A 25,224-nucleotide genomic window follows, 5' to 3' on the forward strand; every position below is an offset into this window, starting at 1 on the left:
TATTGGCGGCAGGTCTTTAGTGCACTGTCAAAAATGACAGACTCCCATGCAAGCAGACCCCATAATGGTCCTACTGGGTTATACAGCAGTCATAACACTGGAATTTAGGAAATACACGGCCTCGGTTTTACTCCTAGCCAAATGCAGCTTGCCGTGTAGATGGGGAAGGGAACGGGCGCCGAAGTTTAAGGAATGGCTACAGGATCTACTATTCTGGCAGGAGCAGTCACTAACGTATGCCGAAATATTGCCTCCAGACCTGGGGATATCTGGGACCCCCTACATACCTACTTGGCAAATAGTGAACATGGGGATACGTGAAATTGAACGGAGAATAATACATGAAATTAATAGGGGAATGGGTAGCGAAAGATGACCAGAACCCTTTATTACCAATGAAATACAGAATGTGTAATGTGTTGCCGAAAGTTGCAAAAGATAGGATATTGCGATTTGAAAATGACTCACATAAAGTTTATGCTGCTTGCTTTTTCTTATTGATAGATAATACATACTAATGTGGACGATGATTCATTATCACTGTGGATGCGCATACGGTAAGACGTGCTCAACTAACTTACCGAAATGCAATGTAAAAGCGGTGAGACGTGGGTCTCATTTGTGTAATGCTTGTGCTCCTGTTGATGCTGTACTTGATGTTTTATGAAATCTTAATAAAAAAAATGTAAAACCTTGATACGCCTGAGTCCGTGCCTACTGATGTTGGTACAGCGTTCCTGTCTGTATTGGATATTACGTTTGAAAAATTGAATGTGAAAAAACTGTGGAAAGAATAAAGTACAGGAAAATACAACTCCAACTTTGCTGGACTTCTTTACGGAGTACATTTTAATGACTTTGGACTTCTTTGTCTCGTTTGGTATTTCTCTGATTATATGAACACCAAACTGGGGTTTCTCCGGTTCTGGCCATTGCACCCCAGGTGGCAGAGTGTCTATACCAGGAAACCACCAACCCTAATTTTGTTCTTTGACTGGTATATTGATTTCCCTAAATTTTGTATGACTTAGGATGTGCAAATAATTTGGCATAGCCACCATCACCTTGTGTGTTTCATCTGAACTAGATGCGTTTCTAATATGATTAGGAATAATGAAGGGTTGATGAGGTGTGTCTCAAAGTTAGGCAAGAAACCTATTGCCAAGATGCTTACTGTTTACAACGCTAAAAGAATTTCGACAGCAGTGGCACAGGGATCAGGCGAAAAGGGGAGGAGAATGCTTTACGAATAACAGAAAATACCTTTTTAACCCCTTCGGTGCTCATGACGGAATGGTTCCGTCATGACCCACGGTTGAGCTGTGCTCATGACGGAACCATTCCGTCATGACCCCGCCCGCGCAAGATTCCGCCAGCACAGCGGCGGAATCTGCGCAGCATCGAAGGGGTTAAGGAGACTGTCAGTACCCAGCTCTAGTCACCCAGCTTTGGTCCGGCATCCATTGTTCAATGGGTACTGGGTGTTGATTTTCTCTCGGATATCCTTGAAACCAAACCCCTATTATTTTGGCAATCTGTTTGGTCCAAACAAGAAACCTGGTTCACTAAGTTAATTCCTAAGGACTGTATGGGCCTAGATATGATGAACAGAGTCCCATGGTTACGAAATATAAAACAGGCCGTGTTGGGCCTGGACCAGACATGGAGATTTATGGTCTCACCCAGAGGATATTTTAAGGTATTCCAAAAAAGAAATTAAAGAGCATCGGCTTGAGGCCTGCCGTGGAAAGAGGAACAAGAAGGCCTCCCTAAGGTAACAGTGGGGCGGTACACAGCATGAAATGAGAAGTCTGAATGTAAACTGTACCTTATGATAACCAATAATGCACAGCACACGGGTACCTTTTAACTCGTTTTCACCTTCTTATTTTTCATTATATGACTGCATTACCAAAAATTTAGAGCCGAGTTACAATTACCCGAAAATGCCCCTGTGATAACCAATCAGAGCAGACCACTCCGCACTTGGCACTTTTTTGTAAATTTTATCTGATCCCAAGGAAATCTCTTCTTAAACCCCTATTCCTACAAGAAAGAATCATTCATCTTCAGGCGGCTTTTACATTTCTGTACTAACTAGGGGACGTGAGAGTATGCTATATGGTTGCCCAGTTTCCTTCCAGAGTAATCTACTTTAGAGCTCCATTTGATGATTCAGGAAATTCGAATACTTAATAAGGGTTAATGTATAAAATGTTATTCCATGCCCCGTTTTGCGGTCGATAACATTAGGGTTTTAGAGTTATATGTAAAAAGTGTCAGAAGAACCCAATTTGAACCGTATGGCTATTGTCTGACTTGGTGTATTCATGCATGACGTTTGTATTTGATTGTATTCTATACCTGTTCTATGTTTTATTTTAACTGTCTTGGCCCTATGTGAATGTTAGTTCTAGGAGATTTATGTTTTTGACCATATTGTAAATATTTACTGTAATATCTTGTGCTTTTATGGTTTACATAATAGGTGCCGAATAAAGCTTTTCTGGCTAAGTAGAGACGCTGCTAAAGCATAGATGCAGGCAGAGGAATACGTAAATAAACTAACAAAAGGGGTCTGGCAACAAAAGGCTTCTCGGAATTGATTAGTGATGTGCTATTTTTATCAAAAGATAATTGACTATTTTAGTCTGCAGCACTAGGCAAGTGCATGCATAGTCAATCACAATGCATGTCTGCATATAACTAAGTGTTAATGTATTGCCTATTAACGCGGCTGCAAACACACTGGAGTAATTAATAGTTTCAAGTGCAATAACATCCCAGCTATGCAGAGGTTTTACTAGTTAGATCCCATTCAGGATTTCGGAATGGGGAGTTCTGCAGTATGAAGCGTCAAGAACCAGTGACATGTTCTTCTTCTAAAAAGGCTGTGTGTGAGAAGATTGAAGAAAAAGACCAACTTAGGCGTGAAGTTATTTTCTCTTAACATACAGCTCATCACCAAGGCTTCCTTGGGATTCCATTTGACTCACACTAACTGTCAGATCGCAACAGCAACATTTTAAAGGAAGGGGAAGAAGAATGATACAAAGGGAACGAGTGCAAAGCTGGAACTCTATACAAGCTTTCATTGTAAAACATGAAGTATTTCACTATTAACAGGAGGGGAAATACAATTAAGAACAAACTTGATCAAGAAACACCAGAGATAATAAATACCAAGAGTTATAACACCGCTGGAAAAATTCTGAAAACCAGGCCCAGAATAGTCGTAGGGATGACCAGCAGCAGTTAATACGAAATGAGTGAACCAAGCTTTATAGGCTCCCAACCACCTGCATTTCAGAAACTTGAAAATCCATGAACACTTCTAGGATAGGTGAGGGTTATGAAATGTATAAACTACAGAAAAAGAAGCAGCTGCAACCACCTCTCAATCTGATGAAAGGGCTTATTTTAATCATATTACATAGTAAATTGAGGAATTGTGCACTATATACATGCCATGTCAACCTCTAAGGCTCTAAGCCAATCCATCAGTTTACTATGACAACAAGCCTCCTATTTTGTATTTAGAAAAATATAAGCACAGCAACATTTACAGAAAGTAAGTATCTTTTTTGTATGAAGATATTAAAATATCCACTATACTAATAAAAGACAATAGAAAACATGAATTATAAACCACAAAGAACATAAAAGTGTCATAAAAATCTACATTTCTACAGATGGCGTTATCCAACACCCACCCGGGCCGTGCACCGGGCCCAAACGGGTTCCCGTGCGATTTCCTGTGCCCACATATGGGGATCCTAGGTCCTCATCTGCTTGAGACGCTATACGAGGCCTCGGAGCAGGGCATTCTGCCTCCGGATTGGCAACATGCCGAAATTGTAGTCTTCCTCAAGCCTGGCCGCCCTCCTGAAGATCCGGGTTTATATATTGCCCCATTTCATTGCTGAATTTTGAGCCCAAACTTTTGGGGAAGGCCTTGGCCGTCCGCCTCCGCACATGTATTCAGCATCTGGTACATCCGGATCAATCCGGCTTCATGCCACAACGCTCCACCAGACACAATATCAGACTGGCCCACAACGCCGTTGCGGAGGCCCATCGTCTGGGTCGCCCCGCGGCAGTCTTGTTGGCAGACATCGACAAGGTGTTTGACTCGCTGAGTTGGACTTACCTTTTTAAGTTCTTAGAAGCCGTCAACCTGGGACCACGATTCAGGGCCTTTGCGACACTCGTATACGGATCTCACAGCTTCGGTCCGCGCGGCTGGGTAGTGTTCTGCTCCCTTCCCTGTCCGCAGGGGCACGAGGCAGGGGTGCCCCTTGGCCCCTCTCTTATTCGCATTAGCGATTCAGCCCCTAGCCGCATGGGTGCGCAGGGACTCGGTTCTCCGTGGGCTGAATTGGTTGCCGGAGTGCTCGGACAGGATTGCACTATGCGCAGATGATGCCCTGTTCTTCATATCTGACCCGTGGGCCTCCGGACCCCGTGTGATACAAATCCTGCGGATATTTGGGGAGACTTCGGGGCTCTGCGCTAACCCGACCAAATCAATCCTGTTCCCCATCTGTGGCGCACAGAGGAATCAAGCTAGGGCCACGCAACTGATTGTTGCCGATGCGGGCTTCAAATACCTCGGAGTATACATCAGGCGGTGCCCTCACGCTGCGTGGACCCATAATATAGCTCCTCTGCTCCCCGCCGTCCGAGACGACCATTTGGTCTCACCTACCCCTTTCGCTATACAGCAGATCTGCAATTTTCAAAATGGTATAGCTGCCTTGCTTGCTCTATAGGGTGCAGAACTATCCGTATCCTATCCCCCGTTGTGGTTTCTCCAAATAAATGCACTCCTTAATAGGTTCATCTGGCAGGGGGCTGCGATCCGGGTGGCGTTGGCGACGTGCATTCAATCCACGTACTGCGGCGGCCGACATCTGGGCGTACTATTGGGCTTCGCACCGCCTGGTAATTAAGGAATGGTGGTATGGTTCTCAGGCAGATCCGGCTTATGCTGTGGAGAGGCTCTTTATGGCAGATACTCCGCTGCTTCATCTACTATACAGTTGCTCGCCCTTAGAGGCGTTTCCCTCAGCCTGCCGCACAGTTATTCAGATATGGAGGCGGGTGGTTCGGTCCATGGGGTGGTGGGGTACGTTGACCGGCGCCACTTCCCTCTGGCACGGAACACACCTTCGGCCTGTCTCGGCACCAGTGGGGTTTCGCAGGTGGGATGACATTGGGATATCCACTCTCGGAGACATTATGCAGGGGTCCACACTTAAATCATTCAGCGGCTGTAGGCTGATTTCGACTGTCACAAGTCACAGTTTCATTGGTATCTGCAGCTCCGACACACATTGACCCCCTGATACGACATCTTCAGTCACTGCCAGAGTTCCACCTGCTGGAAGGTCAGTTGCTGATGGGAGACCAAGAGGCCCACAAAATCCGGCAAAATCACCAAACCTTCACTACACACTCCAAGACCACTATACATCGGACCCGGGTGGCGTGGGAGGCGGACCTGCCTGCCCTGACGGACGATGATTGGGCCGAGGCGCTGGCGAGCCCCAAGTATGCCGCCATCTCTACCAGATATAGGCTTATTCAATTTAAATATCTCCATAGAATTTATTACACGCGCCTCCGTCTCTGGAAAATTGGGGCTATCCCATCTCCCACTTGTCTCCGTTGTGGTACAGATGAGGGGTCATTCCTGCATACGGTGTGGAATTGCGGGGCATTGCAGCTCTTCTAGTCAGGCGTGTTGTTTTGCATGGGGAGGGTGCTGGCATGGGACCTTCCGGCGGACCCTAAATTGACGCTCTTACACAACACAGAGGACATTGGGGAGAACCGATATAAAAGACCCCTTCTGTTTTTGGGCCTCACATTGGCGAAGCAAGACTTAGCGTAGCAGTGGAAGGCCATGTCCCCGCCTTACATAGCCACTTGGATAAAGGCCTTAGATACGTGCATGTCAGCGGAGATTGCGGTGTTTCAGGCAAGGGGCTGCCCGCAGAAACATGGAAAGATATGGGCAAGGTGGGCCAAGTACAGGGGCATCGACTTGTCTTTAATGGGGCAGCCAGGCACCCGCATCCCTATCGAGAGACTTGTTGTGAATGACTTGCCAGTATAACGTGCCAATGCTACACAGATCTGGACGGAAATTCATTTGATGTGTCAATAATATATTTTCAAAGTATGTATGGTGCGCGTTTAGGAGGAGGAGTTTCTATGGTCTGATGTTCCGCAGACCTCATGGGTGGGTAATTTGCAGTACCTAGAGTTTATCCACTGTGCCATTAAAATGTACGTTGCTTGCTGGGCCTGGCCCTTCTGGTACTATGTAAAATCAATAAAATCTATTGTTAAAAAAAAAATCTACATTTCTTTTACATTTCCTTAAGACAACGGTAAGCAAGATCGAAGACTTACGTCAATTTCCGGATGAATCAAACTTAGAAACCAACAACGCTAACTCCATCAGTAATAAGATGCAAGAACATTTTAATGGGTTTTCAGATTGACTGGTGCCTTCACCAACTCCGTGTAGAACAGCTTTGATGCAAGGACTCCACTTTTTGTACAGCACTTACTGTCCCATTTACACAGCTTAAGGTTGATTTTTCACTACTTTGCAAAACGCATTCATGGACCATATACAGATTTTCTTACGGTGATCCTGTGCTGCAAGGTCGTGACAAGCTATCCACCTCACATGTCCAGCAAAAATGTTGCATTCAAAACTGCAGCTTTTCCTTTCTTTTCTTACTTTTCCCCTCTATTTTGGTAATGTGTAATAAATCGCAAGGCTCTTTCCGGTCCAATATTGGTTACAATATTACGGTTGCAAGACGTAATACATTAGACTGTTACATTAAACGGCGAGGTTCCCTTTTGACTTAGGAAGGATTACCTGAACGCTTGGTGAAGTAGCAATGTTTTGATCTCCTTCTAGACTTGAACCCCGATCATGAGTGGGTCGGAGCTGTCATGCCTCTACATAAATCCCTTTTTGCACAGGGGTCGAGTTCAAAGTTGTGCAGAGTTTACTACACTATTTACTTACCGGGTACAATAAAGTCTGCATCCCTTGTTAAATTTTGACTGGTAAAAAATCCTGGAACTTTACAGGGGAGAAAAAAAAGCACAATATTTTTCGATACAAATGAAGGTTGATGACTTTCTAGGGCCACACATTATTTCGAGCAAAAGAGTGATCACGGTCTCGTAACAATTGGCTGTTTTAAATAACTGTTGTCCAAGAAAAACAGGCCTTGATCAGAGTTGATCATAACTTCGCAGTGCAAGCAACTGTCCTTAACTGTGCTGGAGGTAGTAGGTGATGCTCATTACTGTTGTAGGTTTTGAGTTTTCCCTTAACTGGGGCTTAATCTCACAGCAATAATATAAACACTGTTCTCTCTAAACTTTCCTAGCATCTCTGGCAAATATCGTGTAGTTTCTGCTCAGGTTGCCAGCATTCATTTCTCTTCCATGTTATTCCTTGTTTGTGGGGTGTATTCACTCTACAGTAGGCAGTACCCTTGCCTTTAAAAACAAAAACAATGGTTTCGGCTCAAATAATAAATTCCAGTTCCTAGCTCTGCTGGCATCATTTTATCCATTAAACACCATCTCTACTTGCAGCATGTTGGCATGTCGATTAGTGGGCCTTCTCAGATTACCCCCTCTTTTTTAGGCCGAGCCTAGCGTTGCTGCTCGCTTTGCAAGGCATGCAGTATTCAGTATAGAGTGGAAGTTCCGCCCACTCTCCGCCCATCTTTTTCATTGGCTTAGGTCCTAAATGCTGCCTTCCGATTGGTTTTAGGCTTGTTAGTCCCATCTCATGACAGCCATGTCGTCATTTGTATCCTTCCATGGCTACTGGCCCCTTTACTCTGAACACTATTTTCTTCTGTGTCTCCCCCCAGCCCCCTCCCACAGTCCGTGACTTCTCGCAACCCCCTCGCCACCCCTCACCCCGTTCGTGCATTCTTGCCCGCCCGCACTCCCGTTTCCAATGCAATAGGTCTCGTGTAAATGCGAGCCCTATTGCATTGCTAATGCTTGATTTTCCTCGTTCCCACTCATCTCGCTTTTCTCTTCCCCTTCCTACACCCTCTCCCCCTTTCGTACTCTTCATCTGTCCTGCACCCCCTCTCATCTTCCGCACTCATCTCTCCTCCTACCCTCCCTACGCCTCTCTGTCCCCTCCTCTTCTCTTTGAGTAAAAGTGGTGTAAGGCCCGGGCAAGCGGGTTTTGTTTACAATCTTCAACTAGGTCGCTTCTGCCTTTGGAAAGGAGCAGAAAAGACGCAAAACGGCAGAAAAGGGCAGCTGCGACCACACAGCCATCTCCCTGTCTCGTTTACGGTGAAACCTTGACACCGGTCCAGTGAAGTGGCATTGAGGGGGTGGGGGGCTAAGACTCCCAGCCATGTGTGGCCCTAGGACTGGTCGTGCGGGGTTCAACAGTCTCGTTTGGCACCCCTTTCCCATTTCCTCCTTCTCCATGAATTCCCTCACTACCACTCACCAACAATGCACCTCATCTCTCCATAGCCCCTATCTGACAAACGTTTAATTTTTTTATATGACGACTCGTAGTTTACTCACACACATTTCTGTGATCTGCATGGTATATGTTCTTTGTAGCAGGCACATTAACCCTCTGCGCTGTGTGGGTGACAGGAGTGCCCATGTGAGTGCGTGATGAGACAGTGTGAGAGTAGGGCAAGAGGAGTGACTGCAGGGTGAGTGAGGTTTCCATATGAATTTGGGTGCAGATGTAAGTGCAGAGTGGGAATAATGAATGTATGGTTAGCGATGGGCTTGTTTGAGTGAGATTGCAGAGTGAGCAGTGAGGGGGACAGGTGAGTGAAGTGTCACATGAATGCAGGGTGAGTAGTGTGCTCGTGTGACTGCAGGGTAAGGGTCAGGGTGAACAACGCAAGTTCATTGTGGGTGTAGAGTCAAAACTGTGAGTGCAGAGTGAACGGTGTGGTCATGAGACCGAAGGGTAAGTGGAGGGAGAACTGTGAGTTCATGGCGAGTGGCATAAGTGCAGTGGGGTCACTGTGAGTGCATGGTGATCAGTGTGAGTGTATTGTGATCGCTGTGAGTGCAGGGTTAGTGTGAAAGTGAAGCGCAAGAATGAGGAGTGAGATGTCTGAATGTAGGGTGCATTCCCAGACACTTGACGTAACTCAGCATGTTATTGAGGGCTGGCGTAGGGTTTCAGATACAAGTTAAACTATTGCTAATATGGCATTATTCAAGGACAGGGCCGGACTGCGTTTTCTCGGTGGGCCGGAAGGGTGGGAGCCGGTTTTGGACCGGTGGGGCCCTTTTTGGGACACGGGCTTAGTTTTGCAGCAGTGCATGTGTTATTCCTTCTTTATGAGAAAAATGTGCCCAATCTTCACATATCTTTCTAAAGATGGCCAATGTTCTGTGGTCATGACATTGATCTGACCAAGATTGGACTATTGCAGTGGTGCCTGTCTGAGCGTAAAATCTGACCTTGATTCATTGTCTTCATTCAGTCTATACAAAACCAAGTAGCTTGTACGGTAACTTAACACCTCAGATTTTGTTCGATTTTAAACCTCTCCTCTGGTTGCCTATAAAAGTTTGTAACTCATTTAAGGTGCAATGTTTCATGCACCACTCCTTTTTAGGTCAAGCATTCGAGACCTCTTGTATATACTTTAGTATATTCTTATATGTCTATGTACTTTGTGGGCTCTGGAGATCAGTCCTAGGACTTGTCTGCTTCCGCTTAGGAACTTTTTTTTTCTGTTCAACTGGCTTTATTTAACTGTCTTGATAGAAAACGACCAGCAGAGGTCAGTAAAATACCAGAATTGCTTTCTGCTGAGCATCCCAAAGCCCTTATGGCCAGCCTGGTGCAATGAACTGTCAATATGTTTTAGTCCTTATTACAAGCTGCACATCTATCTCACATACCCTCACCCACCACACTACCGGAGACTGTCGCAAAACGCAATAACCGCACCTCAGTGGTCATGACGCATGACAAAAAAAAACTTTCATATAGGCCCCAAACCAAAATATCAACCTTCCAATCACACCTTCCAACCCTACACAGTGCAGCTTTCTACCCATGTGGGTAAGCACCTCAATGTTACACATAAGGCAAGTAAGCACCAACAAGTGCCAGAATACTACTGAGAGTAGTCTATGGCTGATATGTCACTACTGAAGAGGCACAGGAGGAGTAGAAGTGCTATTCAAAAAGCCTAGCTCCACTTCCAAGGTTATGTTGGAAAGTCAAATAAAGAGGATTGAGCACTTCGAACTTAATAGAAAAATGTTAGTCTTTAAGAGGCCTCTCCCCCAACAAACCTGGGAGTCACGCTTCGAGTCCTCGCCTGGAATATAACCCAAATTCTGGCAAGCCTCATAGATGTCAAGTATAATCATCACTGGGTCTAAGGTCTCACCCCGTGTTCTCCCTAAATCGGAGTGTCTAGCTGCTGCATGTTATGGTGCAGCACGACTCCAAGGGACTTTAATATTCGTACTGGACATCTGTGTAACGTAAGGTCGGCCTATGCGTGATAACACTAGATGCAGGCATTGTGACATTGACATCCTGTACAATACGTTTTCTGGAAAAGTTCTGATTCTTGTTTAACCAGTTGTAATGATTATGTGAGCTAAGGCCTATTAGCGATCACTTACTGGTCCCTGACAAAAGTCAGTTGACTCTCTTGAGCCTGTTTGAGTAGGCTGAATCATGTAAACCAGTGGTTCTCAACCTTTTGACTTCTAGGGACCCCCACTTAATCATCACGGGAACCCCATTGAATCATTATTGAATTCCTTCACATTTACAGCACGTTTTACATTTGGCTTCTTTTTTATATACATTTTATTACTCCATTAATATTTAATTTTCTGAGGAAGCTTCGCAGACCCCCTGGGGTCCCTGGACCACAGGTTGGGACCCACTGATCTAGACCTCAAATCCAGATGCAGGAGGCACTAATGACCTCCATCAGCATCTAACCTGTTTTTATCCTCATCACTGGATCCCATTAATGAATGTGCATCTATTTACAATAGGAGTATTCTGCTAGGTACTTTCGGAGTTCCTTTATCCTGGGCTCTTGAATTAAGTTCTCAAAATGCTCCAGTTGATTACAAAGTCGGGCCTGCCTAGACGTATTTGTATCACAAGCGAGGACACTATGAGGAAGTACGCCATCGAGGTTTGGTGGGTGAGAATCTTTTTAAAGAGACTAGCGTCCTTAAGGTACGAAGATAATAATAAAGAGAAAACCTTCCCCTCTTTTGTTTAAGGGCTTTTTCTTGATTTGATATGTCACCACATCAAGATTTACCATTTTTTTTACCCTGTACTTAAAAGGAGAAAATCTAGCTTCAAAGAACAGTGGAGTCCCATACATTGTAGCAGGATTGTTAGTGAACATGGGATGCCACAGAAAAAAGGTATGATAAGAATGAAAACAAATGACAAAAAATACACAAAAACTACAGATCAGCAGAATCATAGTATTGCGGTACGTTAAGGTCAAGGGAAAGAATGCAGTCTAGGATACCAGGTTTAAAAACCTTTCCTGGTTTGCATTAGAAAAGGAGAACGTCTGAGATGCTAAGGGAGGTATTTCTAGAGGCATATGATTTTAAGTTTGTTGATGTATCCATTCTTTGTAAATCTTTTAGATCTCAACCTAGCCAGAGATTAACTGCCAGCAGTGTTTGCTCCACCAGCCATGTTAGCAGGAAATGTATTCAGGTTTACTCAAGAGAAGTGCCTTGTAGATCAAACAACAGACTTCGAAATAGATTCTGAAATGGAGAAGGAACTAATGTAGTTCTTTCACAGTAGGGCAAACAAGCTCACCCTACCTGTTGTTGGTGATTAGAAAAGCTACCAAGTAAGAAACACTTTGACTGGTGTTAATGAGAACTCTGGGAGAGTACTGTGTGGCTTCATTAAGCAAGTGATAAGACAAGGGCCCGAAATGTGAACCAGAAATGTGGAGGATGAAGGGCAAGCTTGATTATGTGCTTTAATGTAAGCTGGGGCTCTGTTTGTGCTCTTTTCTGGACATTCCCCTTGAAGGACACCGGTGGGTCAATGAGTGAGCCTAAGGATTTGGAAGAAAATTAAATAGGGAGAACAGGCCATCCAATTTCAAAGACATGCCCTTCACATTGACAGCCTTTAATTTGAGATACTTATAATTATTATTATAACCTTTACACTGCCCAATCATTTTAACTATCAAATCAATGCCAAAGTGTTGGAGATGTGAAGGTCTGTAATTGTTAATGATGTGATGGGGTGCACTGATGATGACAGTTACAAAGCAGTCATGATGAAGCTGAAGTAGGCTCATTTTGCTTATGTTTTCTCAGTTCAATTATTTACTTGACTGCAGCATTTTCTCTCCACATGAGCAAACTAAATGATCTAGTAAGGGTTTATGTAAGTAGCCTGATGACGTGCATTACAAGTCTACTCCACGTCACATAACATGGCAGAACACGATCCTCAAATATGTGCATAAGTCAACTACAGAGAAAAGAGATAACCAACAAGACAGGCAAGCAAACACTTAAGGGTGTTAAATGCCACTGTTTTCTAAAAGGAGCAAATGCTCATCAGATTAAAAGACGTATACTAACTTTGCTCAACAATTTTACATGTTCTTTCTGCACTGCATTTGTGCCTGAAAACAAATTGAAGGTTAACAAAGGGCCCAGGCACTTGGAGTTCTTGTGAGGCAATAGTGATAACAAACTAAAAGTACTGTTATATGAAAACTGACTCCCAAGTACTTTCAAATAAATGTGTTGTTGGCCTAACACCGATTCTGCATTTTGAGTGAATATCCTTGTATTTCCAACAACTAGAAAATTAATGATGGCCTCAATCAAAGCACGAGTTAGATTGGTGGAATGAACTAACTTGTCCTGAAAGCCAAACAGGACAATAAAGGCTACATATGAGCATCTGTTTCATTAACTAATACTCAAAGTGGAATACTGAGAATGTTTTTTCTGACAGTTATTGGGAAATCATAAACCAGTACCATACCCACTCTGGTGTGCTACAAGAACCCTCAGACCAAAACAATACAAGATGGCTGTCCAGCCACAGAACAAAATGGATATTACACCAATGCAACATGGCAGATGCATTAAATGGACTGAGACCATTTTAGTGATGCAGTCATGAAAGAACCTATAAAACAAACTTAATTCTGAAACACGTCTTTGCAACAGATTACTCTGCTTACTGAGGCTCTATAGTTGTTGCGGTTTTGATTTTCTACTTGAATCTCGATCTGGACTTTTGTTACATGGCAGAACACTGGATTCTGAATGATAATTGCACCTTTTCTGATTTACCAGAATCCGGTTTGCTCTAGGCTCAATATAAGGGTATGATTGGATGGTGGCCTCACTGATGTAGTACCATGGGATAACCCTAAACATTTCATTAATGCGCCCCAGATATACCGAAGAAGACTGTTGCTTGTGTTCCCTCCCATCTGAAGCAAACCTGGTCTGACATATGAGGCTGGACTGTTCCCTACAGGATGAGAGCTGTGCCTGGGTTGCATATGGTTGGTTTCTGCCTGGAGGGGCATACCAAGGAAAAAGATGGAGTGGAATAGAGCCCCCAAATACACCCGTGACTGGCATGAATTCAATAAAAGATATTTCTAATACCAGAGCAATATTATTAATTCCTATCTGCCTACAATTCTCATAATTCGCACTCGTCACCTACTGTCCCTCTCAGTCCTTCCAGCAGCTGGGAAGGGGTCTATGGCTGCAAATGGTTGATTACTCGTTGTCATCATTCTCGACCGTTTTACACATGAAAACTCCAGGATGACTGTGGAAAGATCCACTCTTACCCATTACTTAAATGGCACCACAGAAGAGCTTCAGTGGAGGTATTGCATATCGATGCAACGTCTAGAAAAGTAAAGACAATTCAACCCTTTGGGCATGCGCACCACTATTCTAAGCAGTTTGTTTACGATACAAACAACGCCCTATTCTGATTTTAAAAAAATAAACAGAACCCTTCACTTAAAGCTGAATCGTGTCACTTTTTCTAAAACTGTTCACAAAAAATACTAAGTATTTTTTTTTCTCCTGATAATCTGCCTAAAATGCACAGACTTGCAGAGTTTGTAAAGTGTGGACACGCCGTATGGAGCTTTATATATAATGCTTTTTCTACGAGTGCATAATTCCAGTATTAGACGTCCTTCGATGGCTCGACCTTGCCATAGGTGACCCCGGTAGCGGAGTCTCGCATGGCCTATTTCGGCAGCTGGGACAATTAATTCAGCGCTTTTTTTTATGCAGTCACGCAGTGTCGTGGTCTGTTACCAGGGAAATGGCAGCAGTAAATTACAACCCTGGCTTGCTTTGTCAAGACACAATGGGGGCATAAAAAAACATTCTCCCTAAAATGAAAACAAGATTCTGGAGTGGAATCTCTGCTGGTTCTAAGGTACAAGCAGGGCAACTGCTGCAATCACATTCTGCCGAACCGTCTCTAAAACGGGCCGGTCAGCGAGACTCGAAGCGCGTGCATTCACACGGAAAGTGCCGAAGAAACCCAGCTCTTGTTTACAGATGAGAATATTTTAAAAAGGATCAGGCGTTTTACCTTGAAATGCTGCAAGTGTGTTTCCCATTTAAGGAAAGTGCGATATCCGTCCCCCCGGACCGCGCCGCTTGCCTCGTGCACTCTATTTACAGACTGTGTAAGACACGAGCCCTAATGCAAAGTGAAATCCATCAAGCCAAACTGCTGCAGCAGCATTGCAAGTCGAACATCACCGGGGGAGCCCTCGTCCTGATTACAGCACTGATAAGGAGAAAAAAACAGAGTACTGCAATCCAAGAAGCCTTGTGGGAGCACAACACAAACCAACACTTAATATCTCATATCAATCAAAGCGCCCGCTGCTATCGGAAAATCTACACATCTCGGAGAGCAAATACACCGCTCTCGAAAGGCGGCTGCAGCCAATGCGCGGGAACGTTTCATACCGCTCGGCGGAGGTGAGACCAAGAGCAAACGCGGCTCCCCAGCACGGATACTGGCTGACGGTCTTTCAATGACGGGAGGTCGTGCGGATGGGTTTGTAGTTCACATACTCGTCGAATGGATTTGGTCTCCTTACAAGTAAAATAAAATGTTTCGTTTTTTTGACAGGGTGAAAAAGCCCACGAACTAATTACTGTGGGGACCCGTTCCTAGGTGAACTGTGGGGGCGTGTAATGGCGCGACCAGGTTTCTTGGTGCGTATTCGGCGGCAGGAAACCGGGCGGAGATAACAGAGTGTGCAGGTTGTGGCCGAAGGAAATAGTGCAGTGGCATAGAGTAAAGTGCCTGCACTTGAGCGCAGAGTTCATGTGCAATTGTTTTTGCAAATCAGTTTAAGTTGGGTCAAGCCAGCATCTGAAAAGAAGGCTAACACAGTTGCACGTGAGGGAGCTGTAGGCGCTGGGCTCAGGGAATGCGGCAAGGACACAGATTTCCATATGGAGACCCAAGTGCTGGACAGTGAAGCTATCCTGGTTGAGGGAGGGGGGTTGGGGACGGGGGGGGGGGGGGTTGTGAATCCCTGAAACTGGACCTAGGATGCTTGCTTCCAGTCCAGGGAGGGTCTGGCCTGGCAGTTCGGCTGGACTGTTCCCATTGGGAACTGGAATGGCATAGGGAGCCAAAAAAAACGATGGATGTAGGCCCACATCTCTGTACTGGGGTGAATGTATGACAGTGTTCTGAATTCTGTCCATCAATTGTTATTTTTGCATTGGACAGGTAAGCTAAGCATTAGGGTGCCTTGAGCCACAAGCAAGAAAATGTTCCTGAGTGAGCCAATATCCATATATATGTCCCTGCAGCAAAGTTTAGTCCTACAAGCAGGTAAGACTCAACTTGGAAGCACCAGCATCTCCACAGAGAAGGTAGCAAATAATGTGGGTGCTGCCACCACTGCGTGAGAAGGCGAACATGGGTCACAAGATTTTCAGGCAAGGGAAGGGCCGTAGTCACATCGAGCTAGCTACATAAATACTACAGTCTTCACTTAGAAAATCCACACTTGCCTTCTTAATTGGTTTGCCATAGGGACAAAAGTCATCCTTCAAAGAGGTTCACAGATCAGAAATGCCCATCAACACTTTACACCTCTGAGAAGAAGTGAACTAAGATGCTCTATGAATGCCCCTAGTTGGAAGAGCAATGTGACAATTAGAGTGACAGCCTAAAGTTGAGTTAATATGCCCCTATGCTATGCAATTTAGGCGGTGGAGCCATGTTCCTGTTCAGGGTAAATGCAGATATCGACTGGGGGCAACTGCTCTCACTATCTAGCTGCATGTCACAAATACTTATTTTTTTCCGACTGAGCTCAGATAACATATAACCCATATCTTGTAGAGGTTGGCACCTGTGTACAATGAGTGAGGGTGAAAGAGGGGCGCCTTATTTTTAAATAGTTTAAATTCATACCACTTTATTGTACATATATTGCAATACACAACCCACTACTCACAGATTTAAAACTCGTAAATGGTTTGCTTGGTACAGGCTACAAGTGACACCACCAACTTAAAGGTTCAGAACAAATTATCAGTGTTTGTTTGAAAGGACTGGTTAAGCCTTGTAATGGAAAAACAGACAACATGGCTAATAATATACAGGTACAGCAATCTCCAGAGTTGTTTAACTTGTTGAGTGCTCATGACGAGCTCAGCTCGTCATGAGTCACAGTGGAGCGGTGCTCATGACGAGCTGAGATCGTCATAACGGCCGCAGCCTGCCCACGCGCGATTAATTCCCCGCCTGTGCGGGAGAATTAATCAGTGGGCGGGGTCGTGACGAGCTCAGCTCCACTGTGAGTCATGATGAGCTGAGCTCGTCACAAGCATAGCGGCGCCACGGTCACCCCCCAACCCCCCTGCACCGCGGGGGAATTACCCCCGCAGGGAAGGGGTTAAGCTGGGTTTGGTTGCTCACCGCAATAAATGAAAATATGAAAGCAGGTTTATTGCCTTGTCTCTTGTACCAGGCCCTTTTCCCTGGTCAGCATCTCACCTATGGTTTGCTGTATGTGTGTGGGCTCCACGGTTTACCAAAGCCAGTAACCACTTTCAAAAATGACTCGCATGGAGCCAAATTGACAATTGTACAATGAAAATTGGTAGTCATGCTACTGGTTCTTATTATATACCCAAAGGAAAAATTGTTACTTAAACTTAATTGCTCTGAATGTCTACCACCCTATTTAGGATTCACCTGCACCGCGCTTATGCTATGCTTGTAAAATCTCTTGTATTCAAAAACATTATTAATAAAAAAGTCTTAGGGCCTGCCCATCAACTACAATTGGTTGGCCCCCAATTCACTCCGATTTTCTTGCTTCTTATTGGGCAGCCGCAAAGGTTTCACTTTGTTCTTGTTTTTTAGCTGATTCTATGGAGCATGGCCCAAGTACTGCTTCGGTCCATGTCCTTCTACTTGGGGCAATGCTTTTGTGTGTACCTTTTTTTATTTTATTTTTTATTTTTACTTTATCTGTTGCACTCCTTACAAGTGTATGTGTTTGGAGTCTGTCTCTCCTACTTCAAGTCATTGCTTGTGCCTCCCCTTTGCCCTCCTCTTGCCCCTGTTTTTTTGCTTTCTCCTTTCTGCCCCATACCCTACTTTTCCCCCCACCCCGTTGGTGCTTAACAGGGCCGGACTGGCCGAAGCGGGCACCGGGCATTTCCTCAGTCGACTGTCAGGGTGGGGCCTGTTTTCGCCCCCTGGGGGACCGTTTTAGTTACCGGGTGTCGTCAATATCGGCTCCCCGTAGCACAATTAGCCGAAACTGGCTCTAGCAAACAGCTCGGCCGCACACCCCCTCCCCTCCAAGGGGGCGGCCGAGCTGTTTGCCAAGGCCGGCCCTGGTGCTTAACCCCACCCAGTGCTGTCCGTGGTGTTGGTTTTCTGTGCCAATTTCCTTATTGGCCAGTACCTTAGTCAGGGAAATGGGAAATATCTTTTGTTTCGTTTACCCTTCTGTAACAAAGCATGCATCCTGCGAGGCACAGCATTATTATTGTTGGAAAAAAATCAACATCCAAGCACAATTTATATTGGAAACGGTATTGCTGAAGTATAGATGTACATTGGGGGAGAGGGTGTCACCTAAAGGCAGTGCCTCTGGAACTGGGGAACTAGGTTGGGGTCTCAGAGTCGTCTGAACATCCTGTGATTCCGGGAAAATCACTTAATCTGCCCGTGCCTACCAAATAAAAATTAAAGTGAGATTATGTGTTTTGCCCAGAATCACATGATGTTCAACTGGTGCAGAGACTCAAACCTGGCTCCCCAGTTCCAGCGGTATATACAACTGCAAAAAAAAAAGAGAAAATGCTAAAACGTGCATGTTAATTTTAAGCTCTATTCTTTTCTCAGAATCCTTGTACTGGAGGGATCAAGCTTCTGATTACCCCATGCATATGTGAATTTAAATAGTTTTTCTTAAATAAATAATATGCAGTGTTTCTATCACAGCAGCAGTGTTAGGGGTGAAAAAGTACTCCAACATACAATAAAAATAGAACACAAATGCAGGATCACCAAAATAAAACTGAGCACAACTTTATTTGCCACCTCTCAAATGTTATAGATGGTTAAAGCAGAATTACTGCTTTTTCAAAGCAACAGATTTGTCATTTTTTTAACGTCCCACATATTACCCTTTTCATTCTGGTTGTGATTGTCATAAATATTTTGTTAAAAACATATAGGATTAGGAGTAGGCGGTAAACTCCACTCCTCCCCACTCCTCCGGCAGACTTCACAGAATTTTGCCCAATACGCGCTCCAAATAAAAAAAAAAAACTCTGCCAAGAGGAGGAGTGTTTTCTTGCACGTGGCTCACCAACGTTAAGTTGGTGAGCGAGAAAATCACGTGCTAGACTACCTCTCAGTGAAATTCCTCAACACGGACGGTTGAGGCAGGTCTCTATCGCTCACGCTGAGAAAGTTTCTGCTTGAGTAGAAAATCTAAACAAGCGGCAAAAAGAAGGAGCGCATTCTAGCTCGTCGCGTGGTGCAGTTCACGCTAATTTTACAGTGTGAGACAACCTCCGGGTGCTAAAAATCAGCCAGAAAAGCACAACGTACCAAAACTCTGTCACTCGCGGAACTCCGCAGAATCTCACTGAGTTTTTGGGGTTTTGCGGAGTGAAACTCAGCAAGTTCCACCCATCCCTACATTTGACTAAACTGTTCCTGGACACATTTCAAGGCAGCAGTGCAAGGCTGCACAATAGAGTCTGAAATAAAACAAGCACTGGAAAAGACAATAGGTTTCGCCTATGGAAGAGCTATTGGACTGGTCAATGTGTTTTAGACATATTGTATACCAGTGTGACTGCTGTTCAACATGGCTGAAAGTTAATGGCATAAAGCAGAGAAGAGTGGCACAGAGTGGCGTGGGGAGACAGTGGCGTAGGGGGAGAGGGGCGAGGCGTGGAGTAGAGTAGAGTGTTGTCAAGTGCAGTAGAGAGCCTGGAGTGGTGTAGAGTGGAGTAGAGAGTGTAGAGTGGAGTAGAGAGCCTGGAGTGGTGTAGAGTGGAGTAGAATATCGTGCAGTGGCATACAGTGGGGTGGTGTAGAGTGGAGTAGTCTGTCATAGAACAAGTGGAGTAAAGCGGCATGCAGTGATGTGGAGAGAGTTGCATAGAGCATCACAGAGTGGAGTAGAGTGTCGTAGAGTATAATGGAGCAGAGTTGAGTATAATGGAATGCTGTAGAGTGGTATAGATTGCAGTAACAAACTAAACTGTTTTGGAGCAAAGTAAATAAGAGGAAAGTGGCCTAAAGTGAAGTAGAGTAGAGTGGTATGGGGTAGAGTGCAGTGGCACACAGTAGAGTGGTGCAGAGTACAGTGAAGTAGAGTGGCACAGAGTACAGTGGTGCAGAGTACAAGAGAGTGGTGTAAAATAGACTGTTGCACAGAGTAGTGGGGAATAGTTCAGCATAGATTGTAGTGGTGTAGTGTAGATTGGTGCGCAGAGTAGATTGCGTGGAGTAGTGCAGAATAGATTGGAGTGGGAGGATGGCAAAGAGTGGCGTGGCGTAGAGTGGCGTGGCGTAGAGTGGCGTGGCGTAGAGTGGCGTGGCGTAGAGTGGCGTGGCGTAGAGTGGCGTGGCGTAGAGTGGCGTGGCGTAGAGTGGCGTGGCGCAGAGTGGCGTGGCGCAGAGTGGAGGGACGCAGAGTGGAGGGACGCAGAGTGGAGGGACGCAGAGTGGAGGGACGCAGAGTGGAGGGACGCAGAGTGGAGGGACGCAGAGTGGAGGGACGCAGAGTGGAGGGACGCAGAGTGGAGGGACGCAGAGTGGAGGGACGCAGAGTGGAGGGACGCAGAGTGGAGGGACGCAGAGTGGAGGGACGCAGAGTGGAGGGACGCAGAGTGGAGGGACGCAGAGTGGAGGGACGCAGAGTGGAGGGACGCAGAGTGGAGGGACGCAGAGTGGAGGGACGCAGAGTGGAGGGACGCAGAGTGGAGGGACGCAGAGTGGAGGGACGCAGAGTGGAGGGACGCAGAGTGGAGGGACGCAGAGTGGAGGGACGCAGAGTGGAGGGACGCAGAGTGGAGGGACGCAGAGTGGAGGGACGCAGAGTAGAGGGACGCAGAGTAGAGGGACGCAGAGTGGAGGGACGCAGAGTGGAGGGACGCAGAGTGGAGGGACGCAGAGTGGAGGGACGCAGAGTAGAGGGACGCAGAGTAGAGGGACGCAGAGTAGAGGGACGCAGAGTAGAGGGACGTAGAGTAGAGGGACGTAGAGTAGAGTGACGTAGAGTGAAGTGGTGCAGAGAAGATTGTTTCAGAGTGCAGTGGCGCAGAGCGGAGTATAGTGGAGTATGCATGAAGGAGTAGCGCTTAGCCATTACAGACACCGCATCTTCAATTGAAATGACCACTACATTTGCACAGACACATAGTTTTACTGATAAAAGTATACAGTGCACAAAGGCTAATGTGTGGAAATGTCATCACCTAGCGTATTGATTTGTTTTGACCGTATTAAAATATTTGTTCCCACCACACTTCAGAATTACCAAAAAATTTGCTTCATTTGTGCTTTCCTCATTCTGATATATTCTCAAATATCTGCAGTTAATTTACAGACATTTGAATTTTGTTGTGTACTTGAAAAAAGTAACATCCTCCCTCCAGCACACGCCAATAGCCAGCATGATTGTCACATATACCCTCTCCCTTTATATTCAAAGAAAGAAAGGTAAACTCCATGCTCCCTCGGAAGACACAACCTGACATATTGACATGTCTTTTCATGCACAGTAAATGGTACAAAATAAGAACAGCTGTTTACAGAAATCGAACACTGGTGGAAGGATACAGTGAACAAAGTATGCTCTACAGCAGGGAGGAACTCAAGCTGGACAACTTAAAACAAAAAAACGCCTGCAAACAAAAACCAAGCAAATGTGAGTTACAAACCACAAAGCCAATTGTAAGCAATGAAAAAAATGCATTCCGAAAAAAACTTTATGTCCCCAAGATGTCTTTAGGAAGCCAGACAGCTGTGCTGTCTGGTAGGTTTTGACCTAAAAACAGACACACTAAATTATAAGCGTAATGTGCCAAGTATCTGGGCACTATGTTGATGCATCCATAAAAGCTAATGAATTGCACGCTTCAAAGAGATTTGGCCAGAAAACAGCGCAAACAGATGCACTTAGGAGTAGCCAATTGGGTAAATAGCATATTACGCACACACAGCTGCTCGACTCGACTAACACCCAGGCAACATGTCTTTCAAAGAGAAGATGACAGGTAAAAGAGCTGACACTTGGGTGCACCCACCAATAAGCCAATAGAATACTATTAAGGATACCTTAAATATAGGACCAACATATGCCCACAAGTAAAACCTGAACTGAAACTGAGAGTTTAAATATCGGTCTAAAGAACAAATTTCTTAGCTTCAGTAACGATATATCTGTAAAAGACATATATTAGTTATAGATTCCTTACCTTAGAATTACCCCCAGGCGTCAGACTGGATCCAGAGAATTTTTCTTCAGCAGTACCCTCAGCGCGTCGGTAGGTGACATCGGTCGACTCTGTGTTAGTCGTTGGCGTCGTGATTGCTGGAATAACGTTGCGGTATCTACTTAGACGCGGCCCCTGCGCTCGGAGGTCAGTTCTTTAAACAACATTCCACGCCAGAAGCGCAGAGCCATGCAAGACACTGACCACTGGTGCACAAAACTAGGGCTCTGAAAGGGAGTCCCTTACTCTAGAAGTCAGTTTGCAGAACGGGAAGGATGGGTGGAGAGGTTAGGAATCTATAACTAATATATGTCTCTTACAGATATATCGTTATAGAAGGGAAGTAGCTTGTTCATCTGAAAGAGACTATTAGTTATAGATTCCTTACCTTAGTATAGATACCCCAGCGATACCAACGCCGGAGGTGGGTCTGCGAACTAAGTTCACACCAGAAAGTCCTGGAGAAGTGAATGGTCAAAGAAGCCGTCTCTCCAGACCCGACTATCCAGGCAATAATGCTTAGTGAACATGTGCAGAGATGCCCACGTGGCTGCTGGGCAGATGTCATTGAGGGGGACTCCACGTCCCAAAGCAGTAGTGGCTGCTGTCGCCATGGAGGAATGGGTGCGCAGCCCTACTGGAGGCTCCTTTTTCGCCAAAGGAATAACAGATTTTAATGCAAAGAACGACCCATCGAGAAATGATTTGTTTTTGCATGGCCCGACCTTTCTTGGTGCCCACATAACCAAGTAACCAAGAAAGAGTTGATCATCCACCCAGAATTTTTTTGTGCGATCCAGAAGGTGGAGCCTCTCCTCCTCCTTAGAAGGATGCGGGGGCGGGAAGAAGGTGGGCAAAGTGATGGTCTGTCCTATGTGGAAAGAGGTAACCACTTTGGGAAGAAAAGAAGGTCTAGTTCGAAGGACAACTTTGTCTGGATGGACAGCAAGGAAAGGAGATTTAGAAGAAAGAGCCTGAAGCTCACTCACCCGGTGAGCAGAGGTGATAGCCACTTGAAAAGCAGTCTCTAAGGTCAAGAGTCTGACAGACAATTATGTAGTGGCTCGAAAGGAGCACACATAAGGTAAGTTAAGACCAGATTCAAGTCCCACTGGGGCATTACGAAAGGAAGGAGGAGGAAAGAGGTGAGTAATTCCCTTAAGAAATCTATTTACAATAGGGGACTTGAAAAGAGAAGGCTGATCAGGAAGGTGAATAAAGGCCGAAATGGCCAAAAGATAGCCTATAAGGGTGCCCAGAGCAGAGCTGTGCTACGTCAAAGAAAGAATGAAGAAAAGAACCTCTGGAAGACGGGCAGAAAGGGGATCCACAGCCTTTGCTGCACACCATGTCCAAATTTGTTCCACTATAGACATATACCACTTTAGTGGAGGGACGCCTAGCTGCCAAGCTGACAGACTTCAGGAGGATGGTCGAAAGCTGTCACTGTCACCGCTCAATCTCCACGCAAGGAGGTAGAGGCTGCACAGCTTCGGGTGGAGGACCGTGTGCTGCTGCGACAAAAGATCCTCCCAAAGATGCAGTCTGATCGGAGGATCGATGGCCATGTTCAAGTGCTCGGGATACCAGACTTTTCGTGCCCAGTCCGGAGCCACACGAATTACTTGGGCCCGGTCGCGCTTGATCTTCTTCAGCATTCTGGGCAGAAGTGGTATAGGCGAAAGGCGTATAGAAGAAGGCAATTCCACTTGAGACAAAAAGCTCCGCCGAGCGAGTGCCGCATTGGAAATTCCAACACGCAGAACTGCAGACATTGCGAGTTCTCTTCAGTGGCAAACAGATCTAACCAAGGCTCTCCCTACTGCTGAAAGAGACGTTGCACCACCTCTAAGAGAAGATGCCATTCGTGCACCATTATGCACCGGTGGCTGAGTTCGTCCGCCCTGGCGTTCAGGGAACTTGTCAGGTGTTGAACCACCAGGGACATGCTCTGATGTTCCAGCCACGTCCACGACCCCACCCACCTTGTTTGTTGCAGTACCATATGGCGGTGGTGGTGTCCGAGAACTCCTGCACCACTCTTCCTTTGACAGAAGGAAGGAATGCTTTCAGTGGAAGACGAATCTCCCAGAGCTCCAACAGGTTGATGTGGAGCCCAGACTCCGCCAGAGACCAGAGGCCTCTGATCTCCCCCTCTCCCATACCAGGCCAGGCCCTGACGGTTGAGGCCCAATAGCCCAGCCTGCCTATGGCCCCCCTGAACGGGATCTAACAGCTATCAGCTCCAGATGTTAGCAGCACATGCTAGAACTGCAACTTTATAAATAATTTGAATAATTAAGTGATTTTCTTTAGCAGGACTGCTGGAAGCACGTTTTTTTCCTCTGGTGAAGAACAAGCTACCAATCTATGAACCTGTGTCTCGCCATACTGTAGCACATTTATTAACGAACAAGTTACTAACCTTCGGTAACAATATATCTGTAAGAAGGAATATGCTACTTACCAGTACGCATCTGTTCTTGGCATGTAGAGCTGCAGATCTATACACTGTGCATAGATCGCCATCTGGTGTTGGGCCCGGATGTTTGCAGTTTGTTTTTCCTCTTGGAAAGTCTTTGGAAGTCACGAGGTTGTAGACTCCTCCTTTGGTTCGTATTGCACATGGGCTTCGGCTCCATCCTCAGATTGTTTTTCGCCAGCAGGGAAAGATGGAGCGTAGTAATAACAGTAAAGAAACCCATGTGTGTTGTATCTAAATAAGATAAACTGGAACGGATACAGGTAGCCGGGGAGGCGGGTGGGTGTGTATAGATCTGCAGCTCTACATGCCAAGAGCAGATGCATACTGGTAAGTAGCATATTCCGTTCGAGGCATATGAGCTGCAAATTATACACTGTGCATAGATTATATAGCAGTACCCAACCCTAGCGGCGACCACCGGCATCCGTTGCAGTTGTTTGGAACAGTGTTTTTAGTACAGCCTGGCCCACACTAGCTTGTTGCTTGGTTTGCACATCTACACAGTAATGTTTCATGAAAGTGTGCGGTGTTGACCATGTCGCTGCTTTGCAGATGTCATCTAGTGGTATGTTTCCTAGAAAAGCCATAGAAGCCCCTATCTTCCTTGTGGAGTGGGCTTTAGGGGGAACAGATAGCGTTCG

The 25,224-nt window shown here is 45.6% G+C and overlaps 1 protein-coding gene across 15 annotated transcripts in view; it reads right to left on the minus strand.

Moving 5' to 3' along the window:
• Positions 1–25,224, minus strand: part of ADARB1 (adenosine deaminase RNA specific B1) — a 1,000,448-nt gene that overhangs the window by 638,819 nt on the left and 336,405 nt on the right. Inside the window, exon 1 of one of the 15 annotated variants that reach the window (XM_085648629.1) lies at positions 14,678–14,726. The exons of the other annotated variants lie outside the window; for them this stretch is intronic. The gene's annotated coding sequence lies outside the window, so the exon portion shown is untranslated. Of the gene's footprint in view, positions 1–14,677; positions 14,727–25,224 lie in introns of those variants that run through there. 15 annotated transcript variants of the gene reach the window in all.

The sequence above is a fragment of the Triturus cristatus genome, chromosome 3_2 (assembly GCF_964204655.1).
Source record: "Triturus cristatus chromosome 3_2, aTriCri1.1, whole genome shotgun sequence".
In the NCBI taxonomy this organism is placed as follows: Eukaryota; Metazoa; Chordata; class Amphibia; order Caudata; family Salamandridae; genus Triturus; species Triturus cristatus.